The sequence below is a fragment of the Pan troglodytes genome, chromosome 22, assembly GCF_028858775.2.
Source record: "Pan troglodytes isolate AG18354 chromosome 22, NHGRI_mPanTro3-v2.0_pri, whole genome shotgun sequence".
NCBI lineage: Eukaryota > Metazoa > Chordata > Mammalia > Primates > Hominidae > Pan > Pan troglodytes.
In genome coordinates this window covers 29,511,569-29,528,192 of record NC_072420.2, presented here as the reverse complement: position 1 = coordinate 29,528,192, position 16,624 = coordinate 29,511,569, and the positions used below count along the sequence as shown (strand labels likewise).

At 41.5% G+C, this 16,624-nt stretch overlaps 1 protein-coding gene and 1 pseudogene across 3 annotated transcripts in view; one reads left to right on the top strand and one right to left on the bottom strand.

Moving 5' to 3' along the window:
* The window catches only part of N6AMT1 (N-6 adenine-specific DNA methyltransferase 1), a 305,712-nt gene that overhangs the window by 137,486 nt on the left and 151,602 nt on the right, over nucleotides 1-16,624 (top strand). The gene's annotated exons all lie outside the window — the stretch shown is intronic.
* On the bottom strand, nucleotides 3,605-3,704 carry LOC112206689 (U6 spliceosomal RNA; annotated as a pseudogene).

Here is a 16,624-nt window from a genome sequence, read left to right as displayed (position 1 = left end):
CATTGCACAGCCCTGGCTTATCAAGCCCTCCATGCTGTGGCTGTGTTTGGTTCAGCCCTCCCTCTTCCACCCTCTGCCTTCCCTTCTCACCCCTGCCAATGGCCTTATTTGTGTTCTTCAAGTATGTTGAAATGCTTCCCTTCTCAAAGTTTTTGCACTAGCTCTTCATATCTTTCTGGAATGTTCTCCATAGATCATGATATAGTTTTTTTTTTTTTTTAGATTGGCCCTACTTTAATATCAACTCTTCTTGGACCACTCAATGTATGATAGCCTCTCAGACACTTTCTATCACGTCACCCTATTTTGATTTCCAGTATAGTTATACATTTTATAAGCTACATTCATCACTCATATATTCCCTTAAAAATATTTATTTTCTGTTGCTCATCTCCCTGCCTGCACACATTGTGAGCAAAGACCTTGCTTGTCCTACTGATCTCTGCATTCTCAGTGCTTGGTGATATTTGTTGAATGAATGCAGGGCAATGCTATGTCTATGCTTTGTCATTATCTTCTGACTCACTGCAAAGACAGGAGTCCCCCACGGGCAAGGAACACACTAAGAGTAGTATGTACCTCATGTTGTTATTGAGTATTGAGACATTTCAAAACATGTAAACATATTTACAGTGATGAAGTATACAGAATACTGCCTGCCACAGAAAAAGCCCCAAATAAATATCAGCTGTTGTTACTGTAGGATGTATACATATTTTTATTTATATTCATATAGTTTTGTTATACATATAAAACAAAACGTTTTATCAGTTTTTATTACTTACACATGTCTACATTATATATGGTGTTAGCTATTGTTATTCTGTTATTTGATAGAGTATCCAATAAAATATGTTACAAGATTTTGCTAAATACCATAAACTAAATGCCAACCACTTCTTTCTCACTTGGCTCTATTTCAAGATTCAGCCAGGTTTCTCTTTCTGGGAGTGTTAATGTTTCTTAGCTAAGCAGCTGCAGTATCTGCGGTTACTGAAATCGTCCTGAAGGTGGCAGCGGAGAGCTAAGGTTTGGAAAGTGCTCACATGTTCTTGTATACATGCTGGGATAGGATTTGAAGGGGGTGAGAAAAGTTATTCCATGGGGCTGTTTTTGCATCTTCAAAATTCCTTTCATCATTATTATTGTTGGGAAGGGGTGTGTCATATGTCGGGAAGCTGCTCAAATGCAAATGATATCTGGGAAGTGGCAGCCCACTATTATTCATGAAACCTCAGGCAACGTGAGAGCATTAGAGCATTCATCCAGATGCAGGGAAGTGGAACTGCTGGTGAGGTGAGATAGAGGGCAGGTAAAGGGAAGAAAAGGGCTTGGTTTTGGATGGGCATTTTCTTGGTTCCGAGGACTTCTTGATCTGTGGAGAGGGGTACAGGCAGGAGAGGTCAAAGCTGAGCCCTCTAACTGACGGGGCCAGGGCAGGGCCCCCTCTCGTCCGGGTCTAAGGCAGTAAACTCCTGAAACAACCTCATACAACATCCATCTGCTTGTTTAAATAACAAGCCGATTCTATCATGTCTTTGTGTACAAATCAGACTCTCTGGGGAGTAAGTATGTGAAAGGAGACTAGAAACATCGTTAACGATTTTCAGACATTTTCTCCAACTAAATCTGAAATACTGCATACTGACCACGAGATGACAGTATTGCACCACTAAATGCTTACACCACAAGCTTCCATCTTGTAAGCTCTTAGAAATCTAACACAAAATCACTGTGCTTCCCACTCGCAGCAGTCATTGGAATTATGCTTATAAACAGCAATTTTTCTTTATTTGCACTTTTTCCATAAATGAGGAATACATTTTTTGCCAATAGTGGCTACTGTATGTATACTTTGGTTATTGTCTTGGGAAAATGGGTGTTGAAAAAATTGAATTGTCTGTGACTCTACACATTTTATAATTCAAAATTTGTGAATAAAATTAATCAGCATGTGAGTTAAAGTGCAGTATTCCTTCAGCTAGAACTGCAAGACCAAAAAAACCCCATAAAAGTGTTTGGTTTATAATTTACTGTTTTTAATTTATGGTCTATAGTAAGATTTTCTAAAAGCATGAAACAGAATGGTTCTAAAATATGGTTTTATATAGTTTACATATTTATAACCATGTTTATCTAAAATAGCTCTCTGTAATGCATTTATGTGGTTGAAGAGTTTGAAAAGGTGATTATCAAATGAAATAATGTATGTGAAATACCCAGCTCAAGCCTCACACATGGCAGGAATCATAATAAATAGAGGCTCTTGTTTCCTTTATTAAGAAGAAATCATAAATTAGTGGATAAGTGCAAAAATCCTTTGCTACTATGGAACAGGAGAGGCCAAACAGTGAGATATCATAGAGTGAGTTGCCTCTTATGCCTTTCTAGTTGAGTAGTCAGAGAATGAAAAACTACTTAAGGTTCTACCCTTCCACAGACACTGCAGATGAAAGTGTTTGGCAATTAACCATGAATGACTTTCAGGAACAGCAAATCCATGCCTTTCTATTTTACTCAACTTGGATTACATCTGTAGTGTAAATTTAAAAGAACACTTCTGGGGACAGTTTTTCCCGGGATCTATTTACTGTCTCATTTTTTTCTTTTTCTAATTGTTAATTTATTTTATTTTTGAAAAATATTTTAATGTTTATTTTAGGTTCAGGAGTACATGTGCAGGTTTGTTATATAGGTAAACTCATGACTCAGGGGTTTGGTGTACAGAGTATTTAATTACTCAGGTACTAAGCATAGTATCAGATAGTTTTTTCTGAACCTCTCCCTCTTCCCAGCCCCCACCCTCAAGTAGGCCTCAGTATCTGCTATTTCCCTCTTTCTGTCCATGAGTTCTCATTATTTAGCTCCCACTTATTAGTGAGAACGTGTGGTATTTGGTTTTCTGTTCCTGTGTTAGTTTGCTGAGGATAACAGCCTCCAGTTCCATCCATGTTTCTGTAAAGGATGCAATCTTGTTCTTTTTCATGGCTGTATAGTATTCCATGGTCGATATGTCCCATGGCTATTTTCTTTGATAGCCTCAGAACAATAAAACATTCAGTACCCACAGCAACCCTTGTAGCTACCAGACCCATTTGCATGATTCAAGCATAACAGTTAAAGATGAATGGCCTTAATGCCTGGGGTCATCCAACTTTCACCATCTTCTATTTTAGACTTTTTCCTCCTCCTAATAGGCATAGATGGGATGAATTCCTTAATTAAACAAGATCTCTTGTTTGAACCAGTTTAGACTGCAATCATTCATCAAACTTTTCTTTCCTCCCTCCCTTCCTCTCTTCCATTCTCCCTTCACCTTCTCTCCTTCCTTCACTCTCTTTTTTCTTTCCTGCATCCCAATGACTTGTTACTTACTGTATTCTGTTAACTTTAGGTACAAACAATAGAAGCAAGTGCTTTATTTAACTCCTTATTTCCTGTTATGGGCTGAATTCAACCCAGTCAACACCTTAATCTTGGACGTCTAGCCTCCAGAACTGTGAGAAATAAATTTCAGGGTTGAAGTGACCCTGCCTCTGGTACTTTGTTATAGTAGCTCTAGCAAACGTACACATCCCCTCAGATTCTCTCTCTCTCTTTTTTTTAAAACACAGAACACTTTTAGGAATGTGCATGTCATCCTGGCGCAGAGGCCATGCTAATCTACTCTAAATTGCTGCTGAAGCAAGCACTCCTGTTAGATTTTTCAACCCCTACATTTTCCAAGACTTCTTAAAATACTGGCTTTTCAGACCTTTGGGTCTCATCCCTGCTGTTGCTACACTCCACCACTGCAGCGCATTTGACAATAGTGACTGTGTTTGTGTGAACGTGAGCAGATACTAAATCCCAACGTTTTTGAACAGTTTCATTGCACTCCTCTCAGGTACAGCACATTCATTAATTTTAATATTTACTATCACAATGGGAACTAAGAAGTTGTCAGGAAACGGAATAAACTTAAAAATGGTGCATAGGAGGAGAAGAAGACAGAAGACCGTGACCACAGAGAAAATTTTAGCCTAAAGCCTTCTTATACTGTTGCGCTAGCAAAACGTTTCTCCCTCAATAAATAGATATGTGTCTATAGGGCTTCTTCAAATTCTGGTGTTTGGGTGAAAATATTGAAATACTGTAGATGGCACCATGACATTGCACATGACTGTTTTAGAACAAAACCACTGTGTCGTTATCTCCCTCCCCCATTTTTTTTCCTTTTTCTTTCTTAGTGGGTAAGTTATTGGAATCTTTTAAAAAATGATCATTTATGATTAAAACTTGGAAAAGGAATTATGCCCATTTTTTTCATGTTTACTCTCACGGCCTGTACTACAAAGCACTAGTCAGTAGCCTCCCCTTGAAAAGTCTTTGGATAAGTACATCATTATTCTAGCTACCAGCACTTGGTGAATCCCCATGTTAAACTCAACGTGTTTTGAAATTAAGCCTCAGAGATGTTCCCAACCTTCTTTTATGTCCCTAGAGATAAGTTTACCAAATGTTAACAAAGAAATAATTGTTCTCAGAACTTATGGCAGCAAAGTGATGAGATGTAGAGTTGCTTTAAGACCAAGGCACAAATGGTGCTCTGTGGCAAACATAAAGAAACTGTTCAATAATTACTGTTTTCAGCAAATGTAAAACTCTAAACCAGGGGCCAGCAAACTTTTTCTGTACAGATCCATCCAGATAGTAAATATTGTCAGCTTTATGGGCTACACGGTCTCTGTCCAAGCTCAAAGCTGCCATTTTACCCTGAAAGCAGCCATAGACAATACATATACAAACAGGCATGGCTGTGTTCCAACAATACTTTATTTACAAAAACAGGAGGCAGATTTGGTCCTGAGCGATAGTTTGCCGTCACCTCCTCAAACCCAGGCTTGCTTTCCCTCTAAAGAAGGCTCTCTCTTGTGGTGATTCCTCAAAGACCTAAAGACAGAAATACCATTTGACCCAGCAATCCCATTACTAGGTATATACCCAAAGGAAGAAATATATATAATTCTATTATACAGACACAGGCACACATGTGTTCATTGCAGCACTATTTACAATAGCAAAGACATGGAGTCAACCTAAATGCCCATCAATGATAGACTGGATATAGAAAATGTGGTACATATACACAATGGAATACTATGCTGCCGTAAAAAGGAATGAGATCATGTCCTTTGCAGGGACATGGATGAAGCTAGAGGCCTTAGTATCCTTAGCAAACTAACACAGGAACAGAAAACCAAATACCACATGTTCTCACTTATAAGTGGGAGCTAAATGATGAGAACGCAGAGACACATAGAGGGGAACAACACACGCTGGGGCCTAGTGGAGGGTTGTGGGTGGCAGGAGGGAGAGGATCAGGAAAAATAACCAATGGGTACTAGGCTTAATAACCTGGGTGATGAAATAATCTGTACAACAAACCCCCGTGACACAAGTTTACCTGTGTAACAAACCTGCACATATATCCCTGAACTTAAAATCTTAAAATAAAAGTTAAAAAAAGAAACCTCTTTCTGTATTAGGTCTGAATGCCTAATACACACATTTTCCCTCCCCTGCCTTTTAAAACTTCATGCTTATGCTTTCCCCATATGTTTCAAGCATGATCTTGTGTCATCTTTTTTGGAGGTAAAATGTTGGGTTGAGTGGGTTAGGAAACTGACTTGTGAGTGTGACATTGGAGATGGGTCTAATCATGATGTTGGCCTGGACATGTCTCATTTCTTCCCATAGGACCCATCTGATTTGATTCGACTTTAGAAATAAGAGTTCAGATTTGGGATTGTGCTTGGTTTGGAGCTGGCTCGGTGAGCATGAAAATGCTCTTCAGTTATCTTGGAGCTAACACATGTGTATATTAACCAAACAGAAACCAACTTAGGAAGTAAATTGTAGTAGTAATTGTATTAGAGGTAAAGCATATATACAGTTATGAACAGTGCCCTGTGTCCAAAAAAATGCATTACATAATTTTCAAAAATGTAATGTATTTATTAACATACTTATCCATAGTCAGGTTCCACAGGAGCTAATTCTGAATATGGTTCACTCAAGGCCACTCTGCCCAGGAAGTTGGGCAGAAGGGATCAATTCCCTTAAGAGGCATTGATCTGTTAGGTTCTTTCTTGCCTATCTAGACTTGAGCAGACTCCAGAAGAATAAAGCCAATAATTTCTAGGAATTCAATCTTGTAAACTTCTGGGTCAGGTAAAGATAGCAGGTTGCTTTTGATAGTTTTTGGCCTCATTTGAATTCTAAGCTTATGAGAACACTGTAGTTGTGAAATACTTTAGCATGAAGCCGAGGCTGGTGAAGGAAGGGTACCTTTTCTCTCCCACAAAAATCCTGTCCAACTAGATTTGATATATTTTACATGGATTAATTCAGAAACAATCACTATTGCCCATATGGAAGCTATGATAGCCAACGGACTGTAAAGTAGGCTGAAATCTGCAGTTGGCCCTCAGGTTTTGACCCACTGTCATTTGAATTCCTGCTTTATGTCAGCTCTCATAGGGAATAAGACATTCCAAAGGGTTACCCACACAATAAAGGACTTTGTCTATGTTCATGTGTTTTGGCCAGTTTGAAAATCTTATTGCGTGGTCTGGGCTACACAAATAGACAAAAGTAAATAGAGAAACCTGCTTCATGGAATAGCTTTGGAAACTGTGGTTGCTAAGATATAGATAGGCTTTAAGTAGAGAGAATTTCCATGATAAATATACTAAAAGGATCAGAAAAGTGAATTTACATGAAAAACATACACTGGGTGTTTGGAAAGTGCTTTTTCTATAGACGGTGTGTAAAACGCATATCAAGGGAACTCTTTGGGGGAAGACAAGAATTTACACAAGGTGTTGGGATGAAAAATATTGCTAACTTGTTTTAATTATTGGCTGAAACTTGATGGAAAGAGGAAAAAATCCTCCAGATGATACAAAGTAGACCTTTCTTCTCATGCTCCATAGAGGTCTTTCGGGAAAAATTTCCCATTTCTACTCATGTTTGGAAAACCTTGGGTGTGTATTTTCACTGTGTATTTAACCTTCTTTCCTGGCTTCTAGAACTGTGCTGTCCAATATGGTAGACACTGGCCATGTGTTGCTTTTGAGCACTTAAAATGTGGCTACTGTCGCTGAAAAACAGAATTGTTAATTTTATTGAATTTTAGTTAATTTAAATTTGAATAGGCACCTAGGGCTAATGGCTATAGGGACAGTACAGATAGAGAACATTTCCATCATCACAGAAAGTTCTGTTTAGACAGCATCCTGCTCTGGAGGGTGACCGGACGGTAATTTTTGCTCATAAGACTTGTTTTTAATATTGAAGATTTAGTTTTCTCCCAACTGATGAAGTTTAGGGAAAAATGCCACGAAGATGGCATTCAGATCTTATTAACATTTTCTCACTACTTATTTTTTCCCTCAGTTCTGAGTAATTCTGTCTATTTTTATCTATACCATATTATATTTAGTTCCTTCTAATGTAATTAAACAAAAATATCTTAATTTCAGAAAACACGTCTTTAATTAGTTGTGCTTGAAATGTCCTTACTAATCCTTACTGTAATAACTGAATGACCAATTTCATAGCCTCACTGGGAAAAACAAAAAAAGAGAAAGAGCTGTGTTCTTGATCTGTGCCAAACAGGAAAATACTGTGGTTCAGCAATAGAAAATGAAGAGGGAGGAAATGTTTCAGGTCATCAAATGGGGTCAGAAATACGCATGTCAGTGTACTTTTGCTGCTCTTGCGAATTTCTCAAAAGAGTATCTGTGAATACCTAATTTAGGTTTTTTTGGTTTCACTTTAAGTACACATGAGCTTCTGGAAAGGGCGACATTTATATATATTTTTTCACTGTGGTTTACAATCCAGTGTAGGTATATTTCAGGATGTCACTCACGATTTCAATGTGGTCATAGAATTATTCAGAGAAAGCTAATTGAAAGCAAAATGCGTCAAAATGACTAGGATTAAGCTGCCCATGGACACCAACTGTCTTGTTTTGTCCCCATTGTAAACACAAGTGCCCCAGAAGTGCATGTGCTGAAGTTGGCCTCTGTTGAATGAATGCATTTAAATGTGAAAGTTTTTGTATTATTATAGGATAAGAAATGTTGCAATTGCAAAAATGTTGGGGACTAGAGCCATCTCTGGGAGGTTTTCCTAGGACGTAAGCTCTGTTGTTTCGGAGTTCAGGGAGTGGGGCAGTGACCTGCATAAAGAGCCCCCAGGGTGAAGGCCCAGGGTCCTGGCTTCTCCGTGGGACTGTTTCCCGGGTCACAGAAAGGCTTCTGAAAGGGAGAACCAAGTGTCAGAGATGGGCAGATTGAACTGTCCCTGCTGGTGTTTACAAGAGACACTTGACCTTGATGGAAAGCAGAGGGAGGACAGCAAGAGGGAGCCGTTCTCTGTGTCCACATCAGCACCCTTTCCCCCTTCCTTGCCCTTTATCTTGTCTCATCCTTACCTTGTTGGAAAAACACATTGGCAACATCACAGCCCACTCAAAAGGTTGCCAACACCTTCTCCCAATCACAGCGATCAACATATGTAATAGACTTCAGCTGTCTTTTTTGGGAGATCTGGCAACAAACTTAACTGAAAAAAGTCAGATTTTTACAAAGAAACACTGCTTTATTGCTTAAATGTGGAAATAATACAGAACACCAGCTAAGCTAATAGCTTTCTGAGAAAGAAAGTTCAAAGTGTCCATTGCTACTTCAATAACACATACATAAGTGGAAGGTGACCAAAAAGATGAACACGTAAAGAGGGGCCCTCATGTGTTGGCAAATTGTTGCTCTTCTGAGCTCTCCACTTGCAGCAATTATCTGACTGTCATTGGAAGAAGCTAAGAAACAATCCTCCAGCCCTCCCATAATGCCCTCTCCAAACAAATGAAAACACAGTGCAATTGGCTTTTCAGTGTTTGCTCCCAACCTGCCCCTTCCTGTGTTTCTCCCTGAACATGATTCTTTACTTCGTAGATCATCCTCTCATCCTTGCATTCTTTGTGTATATTACTGGCTAGCTGCCAATCAGCAATGGACACCTCCCAGAGTTCTGGCAGACCTGGCTTGTGAAGTTAAGCAGGGCTTGGTGAATTTAGCTCATTTAACTGAGATATGAGAGCAGTGAAGTGATGTATGTAGAGAAAGGCACAGTTCTCCAGAGCTCTTGAGAATCCTTAAAATAAATATATGTTCCTTACAAGTTTTCATCGTAAACTTGGTGCACATTTCTAAGGCAGCTGGGGAATCATAGAGCAGCTCATCTTTTCTTCTTCTTTTTTTTTTTTTTTTTAAACAGTCTATGGACTAATTAAGCTCTGAAAACCCATTAAAACACAAGTAGGCCATGATTTCAACACTTCTAAACAAAAAAAGGCAGATTTTTGCAGTCTTCTTTTCTCTGGCTCTGCCTCTAAAGCCTCAAAAACATTTTATAATAAGTGGATAAAACTCCACTGAGGGATTGGGCGTGGTGGCTCATGACTGTAATCCCAGAACTTTGGGAGGCTGAGGTGGGCAGATCACTTGAGGCCAGGAGTTCAAGACCACTCTGGCCAATATGGTGAAACCCCATCTCTACTTTTACAAAACTTACCTGGGTGGGGTGGTTCGCACCTGTAGTCCCAGCTACTTGGGGGGCCGAGGCCCAAGAATCGCTTAAACTCTGGAAGCAGAGGCTTCAGTGAGCTGAGATTGTACCACTGCACTCCAGCCTGGGTGACAAAGTGAGACCCTGACTCAAAAACCAACCAACAAACCAACCAACCAACCAACCAACCAACAAACTTCACTGAAGACAGAAAATCCGCCTCCTCAACCCCAATCATTTTGTATTTACTGGGACCCTTGTCTCTTTTAACTTCTGAGTTTATGGGGACCCTCTTTTAAATCTCCCCAGCTGCTCAAATTTTATATATGGAAGGGAGGTGGGAACTATTCAGTCTTAGAAGAATAAAGTTTAAACCCCTGTGAATCTCAAAATATCAATAAATGAAAGGACACCTAACTGTCAATTCTGAGTTTCCCAACTGGATCAGTTGTGACTTTTATTTCTTTTGCGCCTGCCTCTCTCATCTTTTTTTTTTTTTTAATTGTATCCAAACACAGACAGCAGGTTTCTGAAAGGATCTCACTCTGTTGCCCAGGCTGGAGTGCAGTGACACGATATCAACTCAAAGCAACCTCTGCCTCCCAGGTGCAGGCGATTCTCCTGCCTCAGCCTCCTGAGTAGCTGGGATTACAGGCATGCGCCACCACACCCAGCTAATTTTTCTATTTTTAGTACAGGTGGGGTTTCATCATGTTGGCCAGGCTGGCCTCGAACTCCTGACTTCAGGTTGATCTGCCCACCTCGGCCTCCCAAAGTGTCGGGATTACAGGCATGAGCCACCGCGTCCGGCCACTGAAAGGATATTAACATATTCAGGCTTCAAGTTTGTGAACAAGCAGCTCCCCACTTCTAGGCTCACTTAAGAGAACTGTGAAAGTATCCTGATTTGCTGTTCCATTGCACTAATGAAGGAGCAGGAGGCAAAGATAGCCGGGCTTTGTGAAGTGGAGCAGCTAGGAAATAGAGGTGGGTTATCCTACTTCACGGACAGTGTGGGCCTGACATTTCTTGCTTGTCCTTCTATATTCTCATCCTAATAACTAGAAGTGGGCTCTCTCTGCAGGCCACCTTGTTGCAGCAAGAGCTATCATAAGGCATTGAGCTGCCTGGATTTTTTAAGTCTCATATATCCTGTCTGTAGTAGATTGCAAAATCTGGTGTCGATCTATACCCCTTCCTTGTGTCTACCCTCCTTGTAATGTGCCCTTGTAGCTCCTTCCATCAAAAGGTAGAATCTGTTTTCCCACCATTTAAATTTGGGCTGATCTGCTTTAGTTTTTAGTATGGGGTAGAAGGGCCAATGAGCCGGTCAAGCCCAGGCTTCTGCAGGAGGCTGAATTCCACCATGACCCTTACTCTTGTGTAATCTCCTTGCCTTCACTGTGGTTGGCACTTGTGAATATGATGAGCTATTACTCTTGTCATTATGTTATGTTATATAGCAAAAGAGATTTTGCAGATATAACCAACTTTCCAAATCCGTTGAGCATAAGATAGGGAGGTTATCTGGGTAGACCTGACCTCATCACATGAGTTCTTTAAATCTGAGTCTAGTGGTCAGAGACAGAGGCAGTCCAAGGTCTGAAACCAATCAACCAACAAAACGTCACTGAGGACAGAAAATCCGCCTCCCCAACCCCAATCGTTTTGTATTTACTGGGACCCTTGTCTCTTTTTACTTCTGAGTTTATGGGAAGCCTCTTTTAAATCTCCCCAGCTGCTCAAATTTTATATATGGAAGGGAAGAACTTGACATACCCTGACTGTCTTGGAGATGGAGGGAGCTTTGTAATAAGGAATGTGGGTCATCTTTAGTGGCTGAAAGTGGCCTCTCACTGACAGCCTGCAAGGAATCAGGGACCTCAGTCCTACAACCACAAGTAACTGAATTCTGCTAACACCAAGAATGGGATTGGAAGCAGATTTTCACCCCCAGAGCCTCCAGCTAAAAACTTAGCCCAGGTGACACCACAATTTCAGCCTTATGATACCCAGGGTAGAGAACCCAGTCCTATTGTACTAGACTTCTGAGTTACAGAACTATGAGCTAGTAAATGAGTGTTGTGTTAAGGTGCTAAGTTTGTAGAAATTGTTATGCAGCAACAGAAAACCAACATAGCCCCAAAAGACCTCATACACTTCTATTCTCTCTCTTGGAACCTTGGCAAGATCAAGAAGCCATGCCCAGACTAGCCTTCTGGGGAATGAGAGATCAATGAAGCAGTGCCGAGGAGCCCCCACTGAAGCTGGCCAACTTCCAGAAGCAGGGCCACCTGACCAACCCACAGTTGATCACAGATGCCTGAGGGAGTTCAGCCGAGTATAGAACCACACAGTTTATCCTACTCTGACTTGCTGACCTCCAGAACCATGAGTTATGCAAGTGATTGTTGTTTGGGCCATTAAGCGTTGGGTTGGTTTGTTACAGAGCAATATCTAATTGATATAAAGTCTGTCTTTATAAGCAGACACCAAACTTGTCTTAATGCTGAGCGTGCACACTGCCACATTTAGAAAGGTTGGAACTGATGATTCTTCAGATAGAAAGCTTTTGTTGACTCATGATGAGACCCACCCATTTCAGTGAGGTACTTAGGCAGCACACCGTCACAGAGCTGATCAAAGCTGTGGCATGGGTTCAATCAGGATTATTCCATGGGTCATATCAAAGTTCCTCACTGCCCCTTCATGTAAAAACAATTCATTTATAAACTTCTTTTTATGATCAGGAGCTCAGGGTAAATTATTTTACCAACTCACCTTTTCACCATTATAAATATGATTGCAAATTATAAATAAAATATTTAAAAAAGTTGTCTTGCCAAATTTCTGATTATAGTTGAAAGCAGACACAGTGAAGGGTTGTCTGCCGTGGCAGACAACAGATATAAAAAACAAAGATGAAAACATTTCAGTGGTGTACTCATGCTGTCAGAATTTAAAACTTATATTTATAAATATATGCAGTGTGTCTCTGTGTGGAGTCTAAACTGTTTTCAGTGAACTCAGCCTGTTTGCAAACTTGGATTTCTTCTTCGGGGGGCTACTGTCTACTTTATATTCCTAAGATAATCAGGCAGGTGTGTGAAGCAAATGTGAGTGGCTCAGTTTCATTTTGAACTCCTGATATGGATATTAGGGATCTTGGACTTAGAAGGTTTGATTGCTACAGTATTTCAGTAATAGGAGGTCTGCAATGGCATCCAATGTTAATACCCTCTCCCAGGAAAGATGATAATGGCTTTTCTCCATCCCTAAATGAACCAAAAAATGATAGAACAGACATCTGTGGATGGAGGTTGCTGCAACATTAGTGTGAAGGAGAAAAAGAATCAGCAATAGGGCTGCTGTTGCTGGGAAGGGGGTAAATGAACCATTCCTAAATGAACCAAGAAATGTTAGAACAGACTTCTGTGGATGGAGATTGCTGGAAGATTAGTGTGAAGGGGAAAAAGGATCAGCAATAGGGCTGCCGTTGCTGGGAAGGGGGTGGGGAGAGGCTGTCGCAGAGGAAGACTAAACAGTGACGAGTTTATGGGTGCATCACACCAACATGGCACATGTATACATATGTAACAAACCTGCACATTGTGCACATGTACCCTAGAACTTAAACTATTATTAAAAAAAAAACCAGTGGCTTGCAAAGGGTGGCAGTCAGGCTACCAAAAGGTTACACGGGGCAAAACTCCTGTGTGTGAGAAAAATGGGGTTGGGGGGAGTGGGTAGGTAACTTAAGTCAAAACATTAGTGACCCACAGAGAAAAGGAAGAGCAAAATATAAGGTGTGGGTGGAGGAAATACATGTTCAGGTTCAACTGTAGAGAGGTCCACAAGTGCATCACTGGTTCCTTTATCATGAGACCTGTGTGTATGTCCCAGGAAGAGGCAGTTATTGGATGTTTAGGGTACGTGATGGGATTTTCAGCTGGAGACTGTTGTGGATGCTTAGCTGAGAAACAAAGCCAATGTTATCTAAGAGGAATTCTGCTACAAACAGGGAAATGGAAGACCACACAATTTGTGTAAACAATATTGCTGCTTATTCTTAATGTTTTTGTTTGTTTGTTTGTTTTTGAGACGGAGTCTTGCTCTGTTGCCTGGGCTGGAGTGCAGTGGCGTGATCTCGGCTCACTGCAAGCTCCGCCTCCCGGGTTCACACCATTCTCCTGCCTCAGCCTCCCGAGTAGTTGGGACCCTAGGTGCCCACCACCACGCCCGGCTAATTTTTTGTATTTTTAGTAGAGACGGGGTTTCACCGTGTTAGCCAGGATGGTCTCGATCTCCTGACCTTGTGATCCGCCCGCCTCGGCCTCCCGAAGTGCTGGGATTATAGGCGTCAGCCACCACGCCCAGTCATTCTTAATGTTTTTGTTTGGGAGACGTGATGAGTAGAGCACAAGTTGACCCCAGTGAAGCTTCAATATTGCACAGTCCTTATTCTGGAGGTACCTGGGTATTACCGACAAGCAAAATTTTATCTAGAGGCAGACAGAGGATTTTGAAAGACATTTGGGAGAAGGGAATAATGGTCAGGTCTGAGACTCAGCAAAAATCAAAGTTTTTCTTGTTCAGGCACAGTCTTTCCCTCTGAGGAGTGGAGAATCTCAGATGATTTGGGTGCACATACTGGATATGTGCTGGTGATCCTTTCTGTCGTCTCCTTGGGAAACATTATTTACACAAGTTCCCTTATCCCTACCTGTGGCCCCCCTGCCAGTCCCTTTCATGCTTACCCCCACTCCTCCTGCCTACAGCCTTCTTTTTTTCTGGGCGAGGAAAGAGTAACTTAGTGAACTGGGTCCCAGAGAGGGAAATTGATAGTGATGTCCACAACGCACAGTCTTCTGCCTTTGTGAATCCCCTTCACATATGCAGTCCATCCTAGGAGATGCTACGTGACCTGGGACATCCCTTGATGCCAGCACATGCTGTATTATCTTTGGGAATTCACACTAGACCATGTGTGCTCCTGCTTTATTCATCAGTGACCCTCAGCACACATCACAGTGCCTGGCACACAATGGCACTGAAATACCATTTAATAAAGGACACTAACTATGACAGCACACGTAGAACTATACAGCCATTCAAGTAAATATTTTTCCCATTCTCTTTAACACAGGACATGAAATCTTGAAGAGACGATAGTCCCTGGTCATTCTACTTCTGTGCAGCATGTATGGCTAGAAATAGCCATTGTCCAGCCCTGTACCTCAAAGGCAGCAGGAAGCCAAGTGTCACCATCTGTGATTTAGCCCACGTCCTAGAACAAAACGGCAGGAGAGGCTGGGTGGCTGATGAAAGCAATTATCTTGTCTCAAGTTCAAAGCAATGCTTTTCTGACCTGCTAGGTTTCTAGGAGTGACACGTGCCACCCAGGGACTCTGGACAAGTTGCCTTGCATGTCACCACCTCTGTGTGGGCTACCAGCTACTGGCAAGGTTCACGGCTGCAGGCACAGGCTGTGCAGTCCTAGGGTGCTCTGCAGAGTTCCCAGACAGCTTGCAGGTGGTTCCAGGGACTGCTCACTTCTCTTTTTTTCTCTTTTCTCTCTAGCCCTATGTCATGAAGGGACTGCTCATTTCTTTTTTTTTTTTTTTTATTATACTTTAAGTTTTAGGGTACATGTGCACAATGTGCAGGTTAGTTACATATGTATATATGTGCCATGCTGGTGCGCTGCACCCATTAACTCGTCATTTAGCATTAGGTATATCTCCTAATGCCATCCCTCCCCCCTCCCCCCACCCCACAACAGTCCCCAGAGTGTGATGTTCCCCTTCCTGTGAGGGACTGCTCACTTCTAAGCCAGGTGTGTATTTTGTTTCCTGGCCAAGCCATTGTTTCATAAAACTTTAGATTTAGGGGACATCTAAGGACACAGAGAGAATGGGGCAGCATCATTCCTGAAACGGGATATTTTCATGGGCAAGTATAAATGTCTTCATCAGATAGCTGCTTCCAACAGATTCTGAGTATGGGACATATAATTATTACACAGAATATGGCACTTTTTCAGAAATTGAATATTTATAGATTCTAGCTCCGTTACATAGTATCTATGTGACCTTGGGTTACTCAAGCTCTATAAGCTTCAAGTTCTTTATATGTAAATTGAGCATCATAATATAAACAGGGTATTGTGAGAATTAGCGGGTTCTCATTCCTTACTACTAATGCTCCTTTCGATTTGAAAAGATCTGCTCCTTCCCTCTTCTCCCTTCCCCCAGCTTTTTTAGCCTAAAGCTTATAGCCTCTCTCCACCACTTCCTCCCTCATTCAAGATTTATTTATGCAATTGATGGGTATGACACAGCATGTGCCGTGTATCCCATCCTCTGTCATTTCACCCATGGACAGGCTTCTTATAGGGAGCATGAGTTTTTTCTGCTGGGATGGGGTAGATGGAGGCCTCCAATCCTCCCAGAGCACTGCTTGACTTGTCTGTCATGGTGGGCTGCCTCTGAGAAGGGCCCCTATAATATTCACACACATGTATAATCTCTTCCTCTTGAATGTGGCTGGACTTAGTGACTTGCTTCTAACAAACAGAATGTGGCAAAAGTGGTGAGATATGACTTCTGAGATTAGGTTGTAAAATATTGTGACTTCTGGCTTGCAGTCCTCTCTTTCTTGCTGTCTTGGAGCCCTGCTATAGAAGGAAGGAAGCAAGCTGCCATGTTCTAAATAGCCCTATGGAGAGGTCCACATAGCAAGGACTCACGTCTCCAAGCTAACAGCCAGCAAGAAACTGAGGCCTCAGTTTAATAGCCTGTGAGGAACTAATTCCTGCCAATAGCCACATGAGTGAGTGTGGAAGCAGGTCCTTTTCCGGTGGAGCCTTGAGGTGACCACAGCCTGGCCAACACCTTGATTATAGCCTGGTGAGAGGCCCTGAGCCAGAGAAGCCATGCCGTACCCAGATCCCTGATCCATAGAAATTGTGAGAAAATAAATGTGTGTGTGTGTGTGTGTGTGTGTG